We start from the raw sequence: 24542 nt of genomic DNA, 5'->3' as shown, positions 1-24542 counted from the left end.
TTAATATAGATAATGTGATTAATGAATTTAAATTCTTGAAGTTGAGTGACTCTAGGATTTAATGAAAATTTAGTTAAATTTGAAATCCATGAAATGTTCATGGATTACTTGAAATATGAATGATAATTTATATACTTAGTGTAATGAATAAATGAATATATGAATGAGACTTTAGTTCTCATTATTGGAGAAAGGATAAGAAAAAATGCTTTGAGTACAATTACACATGAAAATAATTGTTATAAATTGTAAACAATACGAATGACATAATGAATGAATAAAAGGATGAATGCATAATCTAGGTAGAATTGTATTTTAGACATTTACACTTCTGCTAGGAATAAAAATTGAAATGTTATAAATTATAATTGGAACATATAATGAAAAAAAAATAATACTTATGAACCCTTAATGGTACTAATGTGCCCATGTATTGCCTAGACACATGTGTCAGATTGGATAGATTGGCATGCCAATAGGGTATTATTTTAGCAATACTGCGTAAGGCTTTATGCCTGTATTCATAGCTTTATGCCCGTACTCATAGCTTTATGCCCGCATTTATGGCTTTATGCCTGCACTCATGGCTTTTATGCCCGATTATATGTTATCATGGCTTTTTAGCCATACTGATTGCATACGTGGTTGATGTTCCGCGTCCCATGGTATGACGGCCCAAGGCACCGCGGTATCCAGTGCCAACGACCCGTTATCCAATTTAGTCAGCCTGTCATAGGTTACTTGGAAAGTGAAATTTATTGAAATAAGTTAAGAATATTAGCAACTGAAAATATTACAATTAAATAAATGAGTAAGAATATTAAAATTTAATTATTATGAAATAATCTGTGATAACCTAGAAAGTATTGAATAAAATGATAAAAAGATTTGCAAAAGAGATATAACTTAAATAAGCATTACAAATGCACTTATTTTCTTTTTATAATAATATAAAGTTAAGAATAATAATATTTTTAGAATTTTTGAGGATTGTATATTACTACTGTGAATTTAGGAATAAATTGCTTCTTAAGAGAAATAAATTAGAACGAAAGAGATACTAGAAGTATTATATTAAATTAGATTAAATTTCAGAGTATCTAAAGTATAATCCATTTCTTTTTTTATTTGTATATTATTTTCTTGTTATATTATTGCACCATTAAGCAGCAATGCTTAGCACGATAGATTGTTTCCTTTGCGCAGGTACTGAAGTAAAAACCCAGTGGATAATTGACTGGGATTTTTGAAGTCCAGGTCTGCAGAAGTGTCTGAAGTATTCAAGGTTGTCACCTCCTCAACAATGCATGTAGATAGGGCTCACATTAGTCATATTATGTAATTTGTGCATTATAATTATTTATTATGTTGTAATGAAAATTAGGAAATTGTATGTAATATGCACCTGATGTAAATTATGAATTTATGCAATTAGTTTGCAAATTATGTAAACTAATGAAATTGAGAATTTTGATATATGTAATAAGCATGAATGAATTTGTACAAATGAGTATGGATTTGAATTACATAATGATTTTTGAAATGATGATATAAGTATGGATGAATTATTGTATGGAAAATATTGTTGAGATTTTTAAATAGGTAAATATTGAAATACGCCAAACGATAATAAAATAGGGGAAACTCCGCTGGTTTCTCCCTAGAAAAATAATTGATAGTAAAATATAATGAGAACAAAATTATTAAAGGAATAAAGTAAGATAAGATAGGGTGCTCCGGCACCGAATGTAGTATACCTTGCTTGGCTACACTGTAGTTGGGTGAGGGTGTTACATTTAGTAGTATCAGAGCACGGTTTAGGTGTTTGTAGGCATCAATAAATAGAATAGGATTGTGTGCATAACATGCATTGCATTCATATGAGTCGAGGTGACACTAATGCAGATCTGTTTTCTCTGGTAAGGTGAAGAAATAAGGAGGTAGCAGCTCCTCGACTATTTACACCGGGTAAATTTCGAGGACGAAATTTTTGTTAGAGGGGAAGAATTGTAACACCCTCACTGTAGTAATTCCGTATATTTTACTGTTCCGGTAACCGGTGTTAGTCCGGACAGCTAGAACATCTAGAAAAATATTTAGGCTAGAGTGAGGAGTCATAAATAACTCAAATAATAATAAGAAAAATTTAGAAAAAATTTTAGAAATAAAATACAACTAAGTTAAATGAGTCGGTGCCTTAGCGATGGGTAACCCAGTGGGAAGTTGCGGTCTTCGCAACTAGAAGCTCTAAACTCAGGGGAGAATTCATGAAATAATTTTTGGGACTCTAGAGAAGAGTCAATGAGGTTTCGATGGCATTAGAATGCCAAGAAAATGCTTAGGAAAATTTTTAGATCGGTACAGACAGTTTTAGCTCAATAAGCTAAACGGAGGGCATTTTGGTCATTTTGCCTTCAGAGATGATTTTTGACCGACTTGTCCATTTATTTAAGTGAGATATATGATATTAAATATGAATAAATATTAATGAAAAATTTATTAAAAATAATAAAAGAAAGAAGAAAAGAAAAATGAAAGTAAATGAGACTTATTACATCATGTATAATTCACCATGATGCAATTAAAAATGCCTAGCCAATTAAACTTGGACAAATATGATTAAGGGACATTAAAGAAGATAAGGAAGACCAAAAATTGACCCATCCTCTTCCTTTTATTTCAGCTGGCTGAACCAGCTATCCCTCACTTCCTCCATTTTAATTTTTTTTCTCTTTCTTTTCCTCAAGCTTGATTCTCCTTACATCTCATCCCAAAACCCTAAACCATCTTCACTAAAATTCATCCCCACATCACAAGAAAGCTCTTAGCAGCCACAAGGATTAGAAATAATGAAGTTTAGGCAAGGTTAAGTGAAGCTCCAAAGAGGTTAGTGCTAATTTTACCCTTCTCCTTCTAACTTTGAAATCTAGTAGAATTATAAAGAAATTACTTGAAAAACCAAAGAAAATGTCCATGAAGGAACAATATAAAATTTCAGCCAGCCTTGGTATGTGGCTAGTTATATGTGTTTGATGAGTTTATATATGTTTATGAATGATGAAGGATGCTGTATGTTGGAAGATGAATGAGTTGCTTGAATTAGGGGAGAAGGTGAGTTAGGGTTTAGGGCAAACTTAGGGTTTTGCTCATGTGTTGGTGAATGGAAGTCCTAATGGTCATAATTGGCTATATTTGATGAGGAATTGAAGTGATTTATGCCAACAAAATTGAGGTTAGGTATCTGCCTTAGGTGACCTGCAGGGCTGGATGTGAGTCCAGCAGATTTGGGCAGCTATAGCTTAAGTCGTGTAGGTTCAATTGGTGCAAATCCAATTGGAAATGAAACTAGACACATAATGGCAAAACTTTGATGAGGAAACCTTGCCCAGAAAACAAACTTAGAATACCCCAAAAATTGACCAAATCTGGGTAACACACAAGCTGTCCCTGGAAAGTGACCAAATGAATAGTGTTTGTTCATTTGGCCATAACTCAGTGTAGAATTATCTAATTAACCTGAATTTTGTATTAATGGAAAGCTTAGACAATTTAGAACAACCTTCATGTAGAACACAAACTCAAATTCTAGACTTAACCTAATGGAATTGTCAACCAAAGTCAGCACACCAAATCTAGCAGAACCAATTCTGCCCAGAATTCTAAGTACAGGTCAATCCGGCCAATTATCATAAAATGGCCATAACTTGAGCTACAAAACTCCTAATGGAGTGATTCAAAAATGGAATTAAAGAAGACACAATAAGGAACAACTTTCATGCAGAAAGTTTTATCAAAGTTTTACTGTAGCCAGGTCCAATAGAACAGTGAATTTGAACCTCAAATTATGAAAATTTGAAATAAAACCTAGGAGGCTAGGAATTAAGTTTGGCAATCAATGTCAATAAAAATAAAATGCAAAATGTGGTATCTTGGTGAACTTAGGCTTAACAAATCTATTATGAATGAAAAAGTCAACCTTTGAAGATAAATGGTCAAGTGAATAGTAACTCCAATGATATAAGAAATTATATACTAAATTAGAAAAACTATTAGGATGGTTAACATAGATAATATGATTAATGAATTTAAATTCTTGAAGTTGAGTGACTCTAGGATTTAAGGAAAATTTATTTAAATTTGAAATTCATAAAATGTTCATGGATTACTTGAAATATGAATGATAATTTATATACATAGTGTAATGAATAAATGAATATATAAATGAGACTTTAGTTCTCATTATTGGAGAAAGGATAAGGAAAAATGCTTTGAGTACAATTACACATGAAAATAATTGTTATAAATTGTGATCAATATGAATGACATAATGAATGAATAAAAGGATGAATGCATAATTTAGGTAGAATTATATTTTAGACATTTACACTTCTACTAGGAATAAAAATTGAAATGTTATAAATTATAATTGGAACATATAATGAAAAAAAAATGATACTTATGAACCCTTAATGGTACTAATGTGCCCATATATTGCCTAGACACGTGTGTCAGATTGGATAAATTGGTATGCCAATAGGGTATTATTTTAGCAGTACTGCGTAAGGCTTTATGCCTGTATTCATGGCTTTATGCCCGTACTCATGGCTTTATGCCTGCATTCATGGCTTTATGCCTGCACTCATGGCTTTTATGCCAGATTATATGTTATCATGACTTTTTAGCCATACTGATTGCATACGTGGTTGACGTTCCGCGTCCCATGGCATGACGGCCCGAGGCACTGCGGTGTCCAGTGCCAACGACCCATTATCCAATTTAGTCAGCCTGTTATTGGTTACTTGGGCAGTGAAATTTATTGAAATGAGTTAAGAATTTTAGCAACTGAAAATATTAGCAATTAAATAAATGAGTAATAATATTAAAATTTAATTATTATAAAATAATCTGTGATAACCTAGAAAGTATTGAATGAAATGATAAAAAGATTTGCAAAAGAGATATAACTTAAATAAGCATTACAAATGCACTTATTTTCTTTTTATAATAATATAAAGTTAAGAATAATAATATTTTTAGAATTTTTGGGGATTTTATATTACTAATGTGAATTTAGGAATAAATTGCTTCTTAAGAGGAATAAATTAGAACGAAAGATAGTTAATACTAGAAGTATTATATTAAATTAGATTAAATTCCAGAGTATCCAAAGTATAATCCATTTCTTTCTTTATTTGTATATTATTTTCTTGTTATATTATTGCACCACTAAGCAGCAATGCTTAGCGCGATGGATTGTTTCCTTCGCGTAGGTACTGAAGCAAAAACCCAGTGGACAATTGACTGGGATTTTTGGAGTCCAGATCTGCAGAAGTGTCTGAAGTATTCAAGGTTGTCACCTCCTCAACAATGTATGTAGATAGGGCTCACATTAGTCATATTATGCAATTTGTGCATTATAATTATTTATTATGTTGTAATGAAAATTAGGAAATTATATGTAATATGCACCTGATGTAAATTATGAATTTATGCAATTAGTTTGCAAATTATGTAAACTAATGAAATTGAGAATTTTGATATTTGTAATAAGCAAGAATGAATTTGTACAAATGAGTATGGATTTGAATTACATAATGATTTTTGAAATGATGATATGAGTATGGATGAATTATTGTATGAAAAATATTGTTGAGATTTTTAAACAGGTAAATATTAAAATACACCAAACGATAATAAAATAGGAGAAACTCCGCTGGTTTCTCCTTAGAAAAATAATTGATATTAATATATAACGAGAACAAAATTATTAAAGGAATAAAGTAAGATAAGATAGGGTGCTCCGACACCGAATGTAGCACGCCTTGCTCGGCTACATTGTAGTCGGGTGAGGGGTGTTAGACACTTAACCTAGCTAAGGTATTTGGCTACCAAGAAATTTGGAGAAAGTGAGGATTTGGACACTTAGGATTGTGCTTCAAGAGATTAGTGCCATCTTTTTCTCTCTCTCTCCTTATATTCATGTTAGGACATTAAATTAAGCTAGGAATTCTGGAAATTGAAGAAAAATATGCATGTTAGGGTAACCCTTGATTTTCGGCAGCCATGGTAGGGGGAAGAATTAGAGTGTTTAATTAAATTTAAACTTGAATTCTAGTTAGGTTATGAGCACATATATGAAGTAAGAAGTGAATTTGCATGTGTTATGTGAAATTGAGAAATTGTGATTAGGGTTTTGAACCCAAAAAATTGGGGTTTTGTGGAGTTGATGATAGATTTATGTTCTAATAGTCAATTAGTGACCATTTGATAAATTTTGACCATAGAATGAAGTTTATTGTGGCATTGGATTGAGAATTGGTGTGCTGCCCCTTTATGCCATATATTCTAAACTTGAGTCCAATGTGTTTGGGTAGCAATAACTTGACTTGCGTAGCTTCAATTGGTGCAAAGCTAATTGGAGGTGAAACTATACTTTAATTTCCTCTAGCAATTTGGCCAAGATGCATAGTCCATTTGGCCATACTTCCCTCATGGAAGTTGTTCCTCTATGTCTTATCTTTATTTTCCTTTTTGAATAATGTCATTTGCAGTTTCAGAACTCAAGTTATGGTCAAATTACCAAAATTGGTTCATTTTCTCATTTTGGTTCCAGAACTAGGCAGATTCTAGAGTCAAATTTTATCTAGTCATTTGGGTATGTCACAGTCATTTTTAGACCTAATGTCCTCCATATTAATTGTTACCCTATGTCTTAGGGTCATTCAAGTTCAAGAATCACAAATTTTCAAGCTATGTAGGATGAGTTATGACAATTTAACTAGCCTGGACTCCTAAACCCTGTACATCCAAAATTTCAGGTTCAGGTCAGTCTTTACAACCTGCATTTGAGGTCTTTACACTCAAAATTTTAGCAAGGTTCCTAAATCAAAGTTGTAGCCTATTTCTTAAGTTTTTTGATCAATTTGGTTCATCTCAATTGGAGTTTTCTAATGAAAGTTATGGTTCATTTACTATCCAGGTGCAGGAATTTCCAAATTGGGAAGTCCTAACTTCTCCTAGAAATTTCCCTAAGTTGCATTTGATTTTGGGTTTTAGTCTAAACATCAAAGTTGTAGTTCTAGTCTTATGAAATTTTTGGCTTTGGTTTCACTGCATTTGCAGTTTTATAGACCAAGTTATGGCATTTTTGCCAAAACTAGTCGGGTTGGTCCTGGTCCAGAATTTCAGATCACTTTTGGTTCTAGTCATAATTATTAACCTAACTTTTTCTAGCAAACTGGCTAGGTTGGAGGCAGAATTGGACACTATGTTCTCCATAAAAAATGTGCTCCTATGTCTAACATTTCTAATGGTTCAAAAATCAGGCCATTCTGACCTTCCTAGAGTGAGTTATGGCCATTTGAACAATTATTATTCATAAGGTCATTTTTCCAGGTCCAGCATGTGGTTACCCAGATTCAAGCCAACTTTAGGTCATTTTAGGTTTAGTTTCTAGGCAGGGTGATCTCTATATGAAAAATGTGGCAAATTGTTCTAAATTTCATCTCCAATTAGCGTCACACCAATTGGAGCAACATAGCTCTACTTATGGCCTTAAAACCACACTGGACTCAAGGTCCAGAATCTTGCGCAAAAAATCAACACTCCCAATTTTCAATTCCACCCAACTACCAAATCAATCACATTCATGGCACTTCGAATAGTCAACAATCAACCTCAATAACATTAATTTCAAGCTACAACACAAAATCCCCAATTTAGGTAAAAAACCTTAACTTCTAATTTACTAAGTCATGCAACACATGCCAACTAAGGTTACCAATCATATATATATCATTATCCAAGCTTGTACTATAGTTTTATTTCAATAAAACACATCAATTCCTCCTCCTATAATTGCTGACCAAATTTTACCTCTCAATTTCACACATGATTTCTTTTAATTTCTTAATTATTTACTCATATTCAAGCTAGATTTCAAAAAATAAAAAAGATTAGAAGATTAATATTCACTAACCTCAACTTGAGCCAAATTGGCCTCACCTAAACTTTAAATTCTCTCAATTTCTTGGCTGCCAATAGCTTCCTCAAGGTGTAGGATCAAGTTTTCATGAAGGAAAGTATGGGTTTTGGGGTGAGAATAGAGGGAAATTCAAGCTTTGAAGCTTGAAAATGGTGGAAGTGTTCTAAAGAGTGGTTCGGCCATGGAGTTCCAAAGGAAGAAGAAGACTAAATTTTATCTCTTTTAATTCCCTTTTTATCTCTTTATATGTGGTTGTCCAAATTTAATTGGTTAAAAATTTTAATTAGATCATTGTGACATCATGCTTATGTCATTATTCATTTATTTTTTTATTTCTTTCTTTTCTTTTCTTTTCCCTTTTCCATTACACAAATTCATGATCTTAATTTATTTTTTAATATTTTATTCTCTCTCATTTTATTTATTTTTAAATATTTTATTCTCTCTTATTTTAATTGACATTTAGGTCAAGATTCAACACTGAGGGTGAAATGACCAAAATGCCCTTCATTGTGTTCATCGAGTTACAATTATCTTTATCGATTGACATAAATTTTCTTATTTCTCCTTGACATTTTTATTGTCATTTAGACCCCATAAATCCTTCACTTACATCCCAAATATTTATTTCACAGGGTTCCCCGTGAGTGTAGAGTTGGCAACTGTCTTCACAGTTGCTTCCCGTTAAGGTTACCCATCGCCAGAGTCTCAGCTCATTTAACCTATTTACACTTCATTTCTTTTATTTTTTTTCTTAATTTTATTTAGTCTTTATTCAGTCAATTTATGTCTCTTCACTCTAGTTTAAGTGTAGTTACAGACATTCTGGCTGTCTGAACAAACGTTAGTCATCGGAATAGTAGAATGTACAAAACTACCTCAAGTGAGGATGTCACACCTTGAATGTCACTTTTCTTTCTTAGCCAATTTGGGTTAACTTTTCAATTCCTTACAATCTCCAAACACCCTAAACACCTTAGCTAATGTTATGCAAAATTTTGCAAGTGCACGGATCATTAATAAGTGATATAGTAGTGAGTGAGTATCATTCCCATGAGGAACTTGATGAGTACTAAACTAAGCAACAATTATAACTATCTAGACTACCAGTTATAATGATGGGAATCTAAACTAAGTTATTCTAAACTAATAAAATAGAAAAAAGCTAAACAATTCAACTAATGCAATCAATTAATAAAAGCAATTTCAGAATTAGGGGTTCTTACTTCAACTTATTATAGATCTAATCTCATTCATTCAATAAATTAGAAAGTTATTACTTTGAAGGAAATTAATCCTAAATTATCTTAAGTCTTTTCTCAAGGCACTCAAGGTGTATCTTAATTAACCTGAACCCTATTTTCGTGGTAATCAATCTTAATTAAAACTCTTTAAGCTCTTTGATCAATTATAAACTCCATATAGAATCTTATTCTATCTCTAGGTTAAAAAAACCTAAGTTCAATATCTTGATTTTTCAATATTAATCTTCACCTGTTAGTCCTTTAATTAATATTTAAAATTATAACTAAGTGGAGCTCTACATATAGCATGCATTAAGATCACAAGAAATTGAATCAAAGAACAAGTCTCCAAATTTATTAAATAAAATCAATGTAAATCTATAACAGAATTGAAAGTGCTACATCCCTAATCCTATAATTAAGAACACTACTCACTCATGATTAGTATAACAATCAACATAAAAATAAAATAACAATGACAAAACATCTAAAGAAATAGAACAAAGAAACCCAGATAGAAGATTCTGCAATTTTGGACTTTTGAAACATCGGCTGTAAATCTCTCTTAAGAATCTTGGTGCAAATCTCTTCACATTATTGAAAAATCTAAGGTAGAATGCAAAAGATGTGATACCTAGCTTGTTCCTTACTTCTTGTATTTATATCTAGCATAAAACCCCTCAATTCGAAGTCCTGGAGGCCTTAGAAGTCTTTTCAAGTCAAGCGAAATAGAGCTGGAGTCGACTTGGAGTTTGAGTTGGGGTATTTTACATGGCTTATGCTTCATTACATGGGGCAAGCTGTGTAACTTTCTAGAGATTTTAAAGCTTTCATAAATTACGGCTGTCACACCCTACCCCTCTGTAAGGCATAACATAATCCCATAGTATACCTAATGAATTACCAACTTCGCCTACTGATAACCCATTAAATACACTACAAGGGATTTTCAAAACTTTTCTTACTTCTTTTTACAGTGGTGAGCACAATTTACAGGTGTTAAAAACCTTTTTGAACTAAAGTGAAACAGCGAACTCATTTGGACTATTAGTAATTTCTGTAAAAATTTTGGCAGAGTGCCATCTGTATTTTGGATAAAACAGTTCTTCAGAAAACCTGTAAAAACACTTCAATATAATTCCCAGTCTCAACTCCAACAGTTAAACAACACAATATCCTTCTCAACTCAAATCCACAATAGTTTTTCAAAGACTGAGATAAAAGAAATACAGTACAATTTTTACAAGCCAAAATAACTCATAATATACTTTATAACTTCAATGTACAATTTTAATTTACAACTGCTCAAAACCAAAAACAATATATACATACAATGAACATACATTACAGTACAAACTGCAAAATGTGGTATACTCAATATACCCGATGATCTCTTGCTGAATGTACTAGCAGCCTAGTCTGCTGCCCTGTCTGTCTACTACCGCTAAAGAATGAAAAGCTATCGCTGAGACAATGTCTCAGTGGTGCACAACATTAACCAAATACAACTTTAAATCACAAATCATAAGTTAAATAAATAGTGGATACTTAAAACCATAGTTAAATTCAAGACAATAAATGTCATAAGGAATTTAAACTCTATTTCACAATATCACAATAAATCTCATTAATCAAAACATAGTTAAATTCAAAAGACAGTGAATGTCAATAAGAATTTAAACTCCATTTCACAATTTCACAATACATATCAATAAATCACACACAGCTTAATCATATTCCAAAGTTCAATTCGTCCCAAAAGCCGATGGCTAATGAGGTATTCAATTCGTCCCAAAAGCCGATGGCTAATGAGGAATAACATAGCTAGCTAGCAATAATATGAGTACTCATTCTATTCGTCCTCAATAGGCACACACCTCAACACTTCAGCCAGAGAGGGAATTCAATTCGTCCCACTAGACAAGCTAGCGAGGAATACAATCAGTATACATGATAGCTGTGGTTTCAAACCATTTCTAATGCTTTTCAATCAATAAGTATCCATCAATATCATTCAAACAATTTTTCATAGTTTCAAGCCATTTATAATGCTTTTCAATCAATAAGTATCTATTCAAACACATTTCCACAATTTAAAACAATAATGTACAAATAGTCGTAATTCATTTCAATTGAAAAAATATTCAAAAGAAATAGCTGTTGTGCACAAACCTCTGATAACTGTTTCCTGGTCTTGACTCAGTGTTTCCTTCCCTTTCCCTGAGTCTTTGCTAACTGAGAAACACAATTTGAAGTGTTTCAGTACTCATTTAAACTGTCTCTAATGATAATGCTTGATAAGTAATTCACTGAATGCTATTATTTGCTTAGTCAACTTAATATGTTAACCCTCGATGCGTTCTAGGTAACTTAGGTTTTAATGTTACTAATATGTCACATTCAATAGTCTTTTAGGGTTGGTACATGTTACCTAACTCATTTCCATGTATCTTGCATTTTCTTGCAATTTGCTGGATTCTGGGATACTAGTTTGATCTAGCCGGACGACCTAATTCCCTCGGTTTTCGGGTTTCGGTCCAAACTATAAACTTGTAGATCTATGTCTTATTGCATGCGGGGCAAAATTTCAAGTCATTCTGAGTTATGTAGACCAAGTTATGGTCATTTTACTATTGCTGGTCAAATTACATCAAAATTGGTCACTTTAGGTCATTTTAGGTCAATTTTGGTTCGGCCAGTTTTTGGACCCAAACTTGTGCAAGCTGTTTGACTTGCTTATGGTCATTTTTGGGCTTTGGTGTCTTCATAAGACTTGTAGATATGGGTCTTAACTATTCATGGTCAAAATTGTAGGTCAATTGGACCTTTTTTGAGTGAGTTATGGCCTAAACACTAACTGCTGCCCAAATGGTCAATTTTCAGGCCTTATTTGCACTTAATCCGGATTTGGTCATTTTTCAAGCTACCTTGCAAGCAGAATTTTGGCAAGCTTCCTTCATGAAAGTTGGCACATTTTGTGCCTAATTTCACCTCCAATTGGTCTCATACCAATTGGAGCCACACACTTAAGGTTTTAAGCTCAAAACACAAACTGCCCTATTGCATTTTCTTCATTGGTCATCAAAGGTCACTTTTAGCATTACCAAACTCCACATTCATGTCAACTTTGGTTGTACCATAACCTAAACATAATTTACAACATATTATAGGTCATTTTGGCAGCTTACAATTTCATTCATTGTGCACCATTTAGTACAGAATTTTTCAAACCCAATTTATAACAATTCAATCACCTAACCATAACACTTTTACATGTCCAACCTCACACCATCATACATACACTCAAACTGCCATAACCACTATCACAAATCAACATTATTATTCCATAAACCAAGCATGAATTCCAACATTCTTCAAGAGTTAACAAACTACCGCAATGGTATACCTTCATAATTGCCTTCAAACTCAAATTTTTCACTTGATCACCATTCCATATACATGAAGTTAACTTACCAAAACTTTGAATCACATTAGTCAAAGTTAATTCTCCACAATACATATAATAATATTTCACTTAGTGTACAATCCCATGGCTGTCCATTTAGACAATCACGCATACAATTCCAAATTCAACAAAAATTTCCAATTCAAGTGTTCAATTTAACATACATCAATAATTAACCTACTAAACTTTGATTTACTTTAATCAACACTAATACCCATCAAATGCATGTGAAAATAATTCAAGTTATTCAAGTACCATGGCTGCCTAACTAGTGCATAATAACAACTCACCAAAACCTCAAATTTTCTTCATCAATTTGTTCATCTCAAGCTTCCCATAAACTTTACTTAAGAAATAAATCAATTTAAACACTTACCTATTGTTGGGGCTTGTTAAATCTTCACCAAACTCCCTTGATTTTAGTATCTACTTCTTCCTTGTGAGGTGGGGATCAAGATTAGTGAAGAAATTTTGGTGTTTGGAGGTGAAAATGGAGGAGATTAGGAAGCTTTCAACAATGCGGCCATGGAGGATTTTGGAAGCTTTTAATTTCGGCAATGGTGGTTTTGAAAGGTTGAAGATGAAGTATAATGGGTATACATCTGCCTACTTAGTGAATATTTTAATCCATAGTCCTCCACTCACCCTAATTTAACTATATTATATGTTTTAAATGTTAATTACCCAATTTGAACCCCATTTTTGCTATTTACATTAGGTACCACTAAATAAATTTTTCATTATATTTTCTAGATGTAATATTATTTATTTTTAATGGACATTTAGGTCAAATGACCATAATGCCCCTGTTTGGGTTGCATTCCCGATTTTTCGGTAACACCGGATTTTGTCCTTTTTTGATTTCTCACTTTTCTTTGTACTAATTAATTAATTTATGTTTGATATTTCTAATGGTGTTTATACTTCAATTGATGTCTCTTTAAGTTCTAAAAATAATTTTCAGGATTTCCCGCGGTCTAGGGCTAGTCAACGGTCCACGCCGTGACTTCCCGATGTGGTCACCCATCGCTAGGGTTCTCGGCTCGCTTAACTTGGTTACATTTCTTTGCTATTATTTTTCCTTTGTTTTTCTTGTATTTTCTTTTCTTGTATTTTATTATTTTATGTCTCCTCACTCATATCGAAGTGTAATTCTAGGCATCCTAGCTGTCCGGACAACACTGGCCACCGGAACAGTAGAACGCACTACCAAACATAGGGGTGTTACAACGGCAACTGAAGATTACATGGGCTAGGGACCATTACATGGGTCCCTTTACATGGCCCATGCAATTGCTCTTTCTCAGCATACTTTTGGCAGATTATTACACGAGGCAAGGATGCCTAGTGCTTGGCTTGTGCTTTTCCCCTCAGTGTAGGACTTATTCTTTTTGACTTCCTAACTTGTCCAAATGTGTTCTAGGCTTTGGGACTGCATGAAATCACCTAATAAAACATAGAAATCGAGGAAATTAAGCTAGAGTAACTCAAAATCCTAAAAAATGATGAAACTAACAAGAAATTATGCAATTAACTAACTAAATGCTTATGAAATGTAGTAAAAGTATCTTAAAATACTTATATAGTACAAGTGTATTAAATACCCTCAAACTCAAATATTTGCTTGTCCTCAAGCAAATTGAAGTTTAAAAACACATTAGGGTTCTTTGCCTTCCTAGAATTACAATCGAAAACTCAATTTTGCATATAATTGAAATCTCAACGACCACATTCCAATTCCCTTCCTTTAAGGCATAAAAGAATTAATGAGTGCTTGCTAGAAATCCATCTCCCTCTTGAAGTGTCAACCAATCATTCTAATTACAAGACTATTAGGAAGTCACAAAGAAATTGTCTACTAAGATATATTCAAAAAATAATCACTAACTTAAAATGCTGCTTATCATGAATGATTGTATATAAGATGAAGGAGTATATCCCCAATCCCATAGGCATATTTCAATTTTCTCTCTTGACTAATGTAGCTTACACTTTTCAAAAGATCAAAAGGTCTTTTATAAGGTTATAATGGAATTAGTGTAACGTCCTGAACTTCTGAGATCTGAATAGTACTATTTTCAGTCCATGAATAGTACTCTTGAAAGCCAGTTTGAGAACCAAAAATGAAATGAAAATAAATTGATAGAAGCAGTATAAAAATTAAAGTGACCATCGAGTTATGGAGTTAAACGTCATTATCGAAAAAGATGGACTATAACCCGATGAGGAGCATTTTGGTTATTTGACACCTAGAGTTCATTTTTGACCAAAATGTCAATTAAATTAAGTGAAATTAATATAATAAAATATGATGGAATTTCCATGAAAATAGAACTAGAGAAGAGTAATTGAAAGAAGAAAAGAAAGAAATGAAAAAAATTAAATACCAATTATGACATAAGCATGACAAAATGATGACCTAATTAAAATCTAATAAAAATAAGAAACCTATATATATATAAGACAAATCTAATTAATTCCTTCTTATCATTTGAAAGCCATATCTTCTTCCTTTAACCAAGTTGGTCAAATCATTCTCCTCATCCATTCCACCATTTTTTCTTCATCCAAAGCTTCTTCTTCTCTTGATTCTCACCATATTTCCCATAGTTGCCTTCACTAAAATTTGTCACTTGACCTTGCTTAAGAACTTAGAAGCAAAAAAAAGAGGAGAAATTGAAGATTTGGAAAGCTAGGAATTAGCTCAAGTGAGGTTAGTGCTTAAACTTGTTTTCTCTTTCTTCTATTAGTGAAATTAGGTTGATTTGTGGTGGAAATGAATGAGAATTGATGAAAATAAAGTGTGTATGAAGAAGTTGAATTTCGGCCAGCTTGTATGGAGGGAGGAATTGATGTGTTTAGTTGAATTTAGACTTGCATCCTAGCTTAGATAAGTTGAAACATATGATTGGTATGTTGAATTGCAATTGATTGCATGAAGTTGAGATTATGTAGTTAGGGTTACAAGGGAAATTTGGGTTATAATGATATGATGCCCTATTAATGTTGTTGAGGTCAAATATTGACCATTTTATGTGAATTGGTTGAGTTTTGAAGTTGGTTGTTGGATTTAATTGAGCAATTGGAAGTGTGGTTTCTGTGTAGGGATTCTAGACCTATAAGTCTAGTGTGTTTATATGGCCATAAGTAGAGATACATAGCTATAATTGGTGTGAGGCTAATTGGAGATTAAACCTAAGATATAATGCTAGAAATGGTATGAAGAAAGCTTGCCCAGAAACTGACCTTAGGATGCCCTAAAATTTGCTTGAATCCAGATGTGGCATTCTGGACCTAGACAAAATGACCATTTGAATAGTGCTCAGTAATTTGAGCATAACTCACTCTAGGAAACTTCAAATGACCTAATTCTTAAACCCACGAACTCCTGAGATATAGGAGAACATTTCTTATAAAGAACTCAGAGCCCAGTTATGAACCAAACCCAACCAATTTGCTAGACAAATTTAGTCCATCAAACTTGACTAGAACCAAACCTGACCTAGAAATTCTGAATTTCAGGATACCCGACCAGTTGCGGGGAAAAAGCTATAACTCAGCCTACAAAACTGAAAATACAGTGATTCAAAAGAAAAAATCTTCAGAAGACCTAAAACTACAATTTTGATGTTTTAGCCAAAACCCAGATCCTAAAGGAACTTAGGAAAATTGTTAGGACAAGTCAGGAACTCCAATCCTGGAATTCTTGCATTTGGAATAATTGGCCATTTGACACCCGGACAGTTAATGAATCATAACTCCTACTAGGAAACTCCAATTGGGATGAGCCAAAACTGATATAAAAACTTAAGAAATAGAGTTACAACTTTGGTTTCTAAACCTTGCTCAAATTTTGAGTGTAAGGACCTCAAATGTAAATTGCAAAGACTTACCTGAACCTGAAATCCTGAATGTACAGGGTTCATGAGTCCAGGTTAGTTAAATTGCCATAACTCACCTTACATAACCTGAAACTTAGTGATTTCTGAACCTGTGTAACTATAAGACATAGGGAAACAATTCATATGAAGAATATTAAGCCAAATTATGACTGTAACTTATCCAAATAGCTGGACAAAGTTGAGCTCCAGAATCTATCTTGTTCTGGAATAGGAATTGGTCAATGGACAAGTCTTAGTAAATTGGCCATATCTTGAGCTACAAAACCTCAAATTGAATAATTCAAAAAGGAAATTAAAGTTAACACCTAGAGGAATAATTTCCATGAAGGAAGTATGATAAAAAAGAATATGCATCTTGACTAGATTGTTAGGGGAATTTATGGCACAAAATTTGGAATTTATGAAAATCTTATGAATGACTTGGAATATGACATATACATGACATATATGGTTTGATAAACTTATAAATCATATGAATACCTATTGGGACTTAGATTCCCATCATGAATGAAAGGAAAATGCTTTGAGTATGAATAGTATGATGAATAGTATAATGAATAGTACATGAGTAAAATAATGGAAAAATGTGAATGCTTAAAAATAGTAATTGCCCTTGTATGTCTAGACATTAGTGTCAAGTTGGATAGATTGGCATGCCAATAGGGTTCTAATTTGCAGTACTACGTATGGCTTGTGCCATTTGTGACTATTGCTTTCATGCCATTCTGTTATCATGGCTTCCAGCCATTCTGGTGCAATATGATGTGTATGGCTTTATGCCCAATTGATATTATGGCTTTTTAGCCATTCTGTTGCATACCGGGTTGACATTATGTGTCCCACGGTATGACGGCCTAAGGCACCGATGTGTCCAGTACTAGTTTACCCACTTATCCAGTCCAGTCAGCCTGTCATAGGTTACTTGGGCATTAAAATTAAACGTTGAAAATTAACAAATAAATAAATTAATGAAACAATCAACAAAGTAAGTATAAGTCAAATGTTAGTAAAAAAAAATGCATATCCTATGAAGTTACACATGAACTCATTATTGTTATTTTTATTTATTCTATTTTCATATTATTATTGCACCACTAAGCTTTATGCTTAACGCGTAGATTTTTCCTCACGTAGGTACTGGAGATAAGGATAAAGCCTATTAGACATCTGATTGAGATAGTTTGGATCGGATCTGCATCAGTGTCGAGTATTGTCACCTCCTCTTTGCAGTGCATTTTGGTAGGGCCATATGTGCCATATTGTGTATTTTGTTTTTGTTCATTATAAATATGTTTAAAGTTATGATGTAAATTATAAGTTTGTGTAATTAATTTGTGTATGATGTAAATTAATGAAATTTAAGCATTTCATATCTGAATTGAGCATGAATAGATATATATGGAAATGGTTACACAAATTGAATTTGAGATGAAGATGAAAGTATATGAATTCATATGAAACATTTGTTAACAGATGTAACACCCCTATGTTCGGTAGTGCGTTCTACTGTTCCGGTGACCAGTGTTGTCCGGACAGCTAGGATGCCTAGAACTACACTTTGATATGAGGGAGGAGACATAAAATAATGAAATACAAGAAAAGAAAATACAAGAAAAACAAAGGAAAAATAATAGCAAAGAAAGGTAACCAAGTTAAGCGAGCCGAGAACCCTAGCGATGGGTGATCGCACCGGGAAGTCACGGCGTGGACCGTTGACTAGCCCTGGACTGCGGGGAACCCTGGAAAATATTTTTAGGACTTAAAGAGACCCCTATTGAAGTATAAATATCATTAGAAATATCAAAGAAAAATTAATTAATTAGTACAAAGAAAAGTGAGAAATCGAAAAACGGACAAAACCCGGTGTTACCGAAAAATCGGGAATGTAACCCAAACAGGGGCATTGTGGTCATTTGACATCCCGAATTGTCTTTTGACCTAAATGTCCATTAAAAATAAATAATATTACACTTGGAAAATATAATGAAAAATTAAATTGGTGGTACATAAAGTAAATAGCAAAAATTATGGGTTTAATGTGGGATAAATGAAAGTTAAACATATAATATGATTTAATTTGTGTAAGTGGACCACTATGGAATAAACTAAACACTAAATGGGCAGGTGTAAACCCATTACACAATCTGCAACTTCATCTTCTCCAATTCCTTCATCCATGCCGAAATGGAAAACTTGAGAACCACCATAGCCGTTTTGCTTCAAGCTTCATCCTGTCCTCCATTTCACCTCTAAACATCTAGGTTTCTTCATTAAAGATTATCCCCACATCACAAGGAAGAGTTTGATAGCAAAATCAAGGAAGTTTAGTGAAGATTTAACAAGTCCCAACAATAGGTAAGTTTGTGTTTTTGAATATTGCTTTGTTAAAGTTTATAAGCATGTATGGGTGTTTGATTTGTGAAGAAAATTTTAAAGTTTTGAGGAGTTATTGATATATCCAGTTTGGACAGCCATGGAGTTGTATATTTAATGAAATATTCATACATATATTTGATGGGAATTTATGTTGAGTAGGGTGATTTAATGTCCAAGTAAGTTATTTCCATGTATATGTGGTGATTGATTGTGCATTTGAAATTGAAGTTGACAAATTATGGGAAACTTTGGCAATGGGGAGCATTTCAGCAGCCTTGAGACTCCTTGATGAATGTTTGAATTCATGAAGATATTGGATGAATTGTGATATTGAGGATTGATGAATATGTATGTAAATTGGTTGTGGAAATTGTATATAATAATTAGGAGTGGTTATGTGTATATATATTGTTTTATTTGGACTTTGTGAATTAGAGTTTCATTTGGTGTATTAAGGATATTTGTATTCTGCCCAAAGTGACTTTAATATGAAGTGATAAATGGTTTTGGTAATGTACCAAATCAGAATTGGTAAGAGATATAACACCCCTAAGTTCGGTAGTGCGTTCTGCTGTTCCGGTGACCAGTGTTGTCCGGACAGCTAGGATGCCTAGAACTACACTTCAATATGAGTGGGGAGACATAAAATAATGAAATACAAGAAAATAAAATACAAGAAAAACAAAGGAAAAATAATAGCAAAGAAATGTAGCCAAGTTAAACGAGCCGGGAAACCTAACGATAGGTGACCGCACTGGGAAGTCACGGCGTGGACCGTTGACTAGCCCTGGACTGTGGGGAACCCTGGAAAACATTTTTAGGACTTAAATAGACCCTTATTGAAGAATAAATATCATTAGAAAGATCAAAGAAAAATTAAATAATTAGTACAAAGAAAAGTGAGAAATCGAAAAACAGACAAAACCCGGTATTACCGAAAAATCGGGAATGCAACCCGAACAGGGGCATTATGGTCATTTGACATCCCGAATTGTCTTTTGACCTAAATGTCCATTAAAAATAAATAATATTACACTTAGAAAATAAAATAAAAAATTAGTTTAGTGGTACCTAAAGTAAATAGCCAAAATGGAGTGAAAAATGTGTAAATAAAACATGTAAGCTTATTATATAGTTAAAATTGAGTGAGTGGGCCACTAAAGGAATATAATAAACACATAATGGGGCAGGTGTAAGTCCACTATATCCAGCAGAATGTTCATCTTCCTCACTCCCTTAACTTAGACGAATTGAAGAAGAAAAATCCTCCATGGCCATTTTTCAATCAAGCTCCATGCACTCCTCCATTTCAACTCCAATCACCTAGGGTTCTTCATTAAAGTTTGTCTACACATCACAAGGAAGAGTTTGATACCAAATTTAAGAAGTTTAAGTAAGGTTTAACAAGCTCCAACCATAAGGTAAGTTAGCATTTTTGAAGATTTCTTTGATAAACTTTGTATACATGTTATGGGTGTTGGTTTTGTGAAGGAAATTTTTAAGTTTGAAGAGTATTGAGATATCCATTTTTGGGCAGCCATGTAATCATGTATTGATGAAGTAATTGTACATATATTTGATGAGAATTATGTTAGTTATGATGATTTAATAAACCTAGTGAATTACTTCATATTTATATGGTGATTTTTGGCACTTGGATGGGAATTGATGAATTGTAGGACAATTTGGTGTTGAAGAAGATTTTCGGAAGCTTGGGGACACTTGAATAAATGTATGTATTCATGGAAGTGTTGGCAGAATATTGACATAGAAGGATTGATGGATATGTATATGAACTTGTTGTGTAAAGTATATGCAAAAATTTGTAATGGTTAGGTGTGTATGTGATTGTACTTAGAACTTGTAAATTGAGTGTTAATTGGTGTATTGAGGATAATTGTAATCTGCCCAAAATGATGTTAATGTAAAGGGGAATGTGTTTTTGGTAATGTACCAAAACAGATTTGGTAGGGAAGTAAACATATTGCAAGGTAAATGTGTGTAATTGATGTGTGTTAAGCAAAGTAACCAAGGGCAGTGTACATTTTAGCTAATAAGTTTAAATGTGTAACCTCAATTGGTATGAGACCAATTGGAGGTGGAACTAGGCACAAAATGTGCCAACTTTCATTGAGAAAACATACCAAAATTCTGCTTGCAAGGTGACCTAAGAAAATGACCAATTCGGATTAGGTACAATTAGGACCTGAAAAATGACCAATTGGGCAGCAGTGAGTGTTTAGGCCATAACTCACTCAAAACAGGTCCAATTGACCTGAAATTTTAACCATGAATAGTTAAGACCCATACCTACAAGTCTTATGAAGACACCAAAACCCAGAAATGACCAGAAGCAAGTCAAAAAGCTTGCACAAGTTCGGGTCCAAAAACTGGCCGAACCAAAGTTGACCAAATTGACCTAAAATTTACTTAATTTGATGCCATTTGACCAGCAATAGTATAATGACCATAACTTGGTCTACTTAACTCGGATTGACCTGAAATTTTGCCCCGCGTGCAATAAGACATAGATCTACAAGTTTGTAGTTTTGACCGAAACCCAAAAACCGAGGGAACTAGGTCGTCCGGCTAGGTCAAACTAGTATCCCTAATCCAAAGAAGTTGCATTAAAATGCACTGAACAAGGAAATGACTTTGGTAAAACGTACCAACCCTAAAACCCTATCGAATGTGACATATTAATGACACTGAAACCTAATTTACCTTAAACGCATCGAGGGTCGGTATATTAGGTAATTGAGCAAATAATAGTCTTCAGTGAATTACTTATCAAACATTATCGTTAGAGACAGTTTAATTTAGTACTGAAACACTTCGAATTGTGTTTCTTAGTTACCAAAGACTCAGGAAAAGGGAAGGAAACACTGAGTCCAGACCAGGAGACAATTATCAGAGGTTTGTGCACAACTAGTTTTTAACTGATTTTACTTTGAATATTTCATATGATTAAATGACATATTTTTCTTATGTATTATGTTTAACAAGCATTGGATTTAATTCAATGATTATTGAAAATTGTTATAGTATGTATGAATTTAGCTTTGTGAAATGGTATTTCCACAAGTATTAAGCATTGTTATGGATTGAACAAATTATGTTTTGGAAAATTGTGATAGAACATGTTTTGAATTGTGAAGGTAATTTTCATGGAAAAATGCAAATTTATGATTTGAATTATGATGAGCATAAAAATTATTGGATATTAGAATTGACTTTGAATCGAATTATATTGTGATTTATGCTCACTAAATGGATTGTAATATTGTTTTATATCTCACTATAGATGCTTGACTAGGTTATTACCCGTCTCTCTCATTTGTTGAGAAGACAATGGAGTTAGTTGTGTTTTGATTACCATGGTACGTGCACGCTTAGATTTTCCTCCGATTTGAGGTTAGATCTAAGTTTATTTTATCGTTATGGCCCTTGCGGAAGATTCATTATTGTGATGGTACTGTGCACGATGATTCGACCTCCCCGACCATAGGGAGTTAGAATCACATCGAATATGGCCCTTTCGGATTAGTCTTGCATAGTTAGTGAGATAAAGATTGATTTTTGAGATACATAATGATTTTTGAGATACAGAATGGCTTTTGAATGGTAAGAAATTGTGATTTCAATTATGGTTTATGTATAATTGATTTTGTTGGAATTACTTAAATGGTTAGTCATGATTTGATAAATTGAATTTTGTGATCAAAGTCATTTATACAAATGATTTACATTATTGGCAATGAATATTTTGAGTTTTGAAATTTGATGAGTATTGATTCCCAATTTATTTCTTGTAAATTTTGTCAATGTATATTGTACTATGTTTTAAATTATAGTTGTGCACCATCGAAGTTCACCACTCAATGATAGCTTTGTATCTTGTCATGAGTAAGAAGAGCATAGAACAGTAAGTAAATTTCCTTGAAGATATATTCAGATCAGCTCCAGGTATATCATAGGTATACCCATGTACATAGGTTTTGATGTATGCATGTAATAATATGTATGTAAATTATTTGAGCAGTTGTATAGAAACTCTTGTAAAATATTTTGGTATGTAATTAAATGTAAATTATTGTAAATGTAAATTTGAGATTTCATTTACTTGAATAGTTTTGTATTATATTTCTTATATCTCACTTTGAAAAATCATTGCGGATTTGAGTTGAGAAAAATGTTGTGTTGAGAAATATGTTGGAGTTGAGATTTGCAAATATATATTGAAGTGCTTTTACAGGTTTTTCAAGAACTGCTTTCTCCAAAATACAGATGGCACTCACAAAATTTTTACAAAACTCCAAATAAGTCAAATGTGTTAGTTCTATCACTGCTCACAAAAGTTTTTAACACTGTAAATAGTGCTCACCATCGTAAAAGAAGTAAGAAAAGTTTTGAAAATCCTTGTAGTGTATTTAATTGGTTATCGTGAGACTGAGTTGGTAATTCATTAGGTATACTACGGAATCATGTTATACCTTACAGAGGGGTAGGGTGTGACAATGATTGGGCGAGAAATTGTTCAACAGACAGAGGATTTAAGAAGTTTAAGCAAGGTTTAACAAGCTCCACATAAGGTAAGTTAGCATTTTTGAGATTTCATGAGAATTGGATTTTTAGCAAGTAAATGTGCAATTGATAGATGTTAAGCAATGTATTTAAGGACAGTATGCATTTTAGCCTATAACTCTAAATGTGTAACTCCAATTGGTATGAGACCAATTGGAGGTGAAACTAGGCACAAAATGTGCCAACTTTCATGAAGGAAGCATACCAAAATTTTGCATGCAAGGTAGCTTGAAAAAATGACCAAATCCGGATTAAGTGCAAGTGAGGCCTGAAAACTGACCATTTGGGCAACAGTTAGTGTTTAGGCCATAACTCACTCAAAACAAATCCAATTGACCTGAAATTTTAACCATGAATAGTTAAGACCCATATCTACAAGTCTTATGAAGACACCAAAGCCCAGAAATGACCATAAGTAAGTCAAACAACTTGCACAAGTTCGGGTCCAAAAACTGGCCGAACCAAAGTTGACCAAAATTGACCTAAAATGACCAAATTTGATGCCATTTGACCAACAAGAGTAAAATGACCATAACTTGGTCTACATAACTCAGAATGACCTAAAATTTTGCCCCGCATTCCATAAGACATAGATCTACAAGTTTGTAGTTTTGATCAAAACCCGAAAACTGAGGGAACTAGGTCGTCCGGCTAGGTCAAACTAGTATCCCTAATCCAAAGAAGTTGCAATAAAATGTACTAAACAAGGAAATGAAATTGGTAACATGTACCAACCCTAAAAGACTATCGAATGTGACATTTAGTAACACTAAAACCTAATTTACCTAGAATGCATCAAGGGCCGATATGTTAGGTGATTAAGCAAATAATAGCTTTCAGTGAATTACTTATCAAGCATTATCGATAGAGACATTTTAATTTAGTACTGAAACACGTCAAATTGTGTTTCTCAGTTAGTAAAGACTCAGGGAAAGGGAAGGAAACACTGAGTCTAGACCAGGAGACAGTTATCAGAGGTTTGTGCA

The sequence above is a fragment of the Hevea brasiliensis genome, chromosome 13 (assembly GCF_030052815.1).
Source record: "Hevea brasiliensis isolate MT/VB/25A 57/8 chromosome 13, ASM3005281v1, whole genome shotgun sequence".
In the NCBI taxonomy this organism is placed as follows: Eukaryota; Viridiplantae; Streptophyta; class Magnoliopsida; order Malpighiales; family Euphorbiaceae; genus Hevea; species Hevea brasiliensis.
This window is presented reverse-complemented; position numbering follows the sequence as displayed.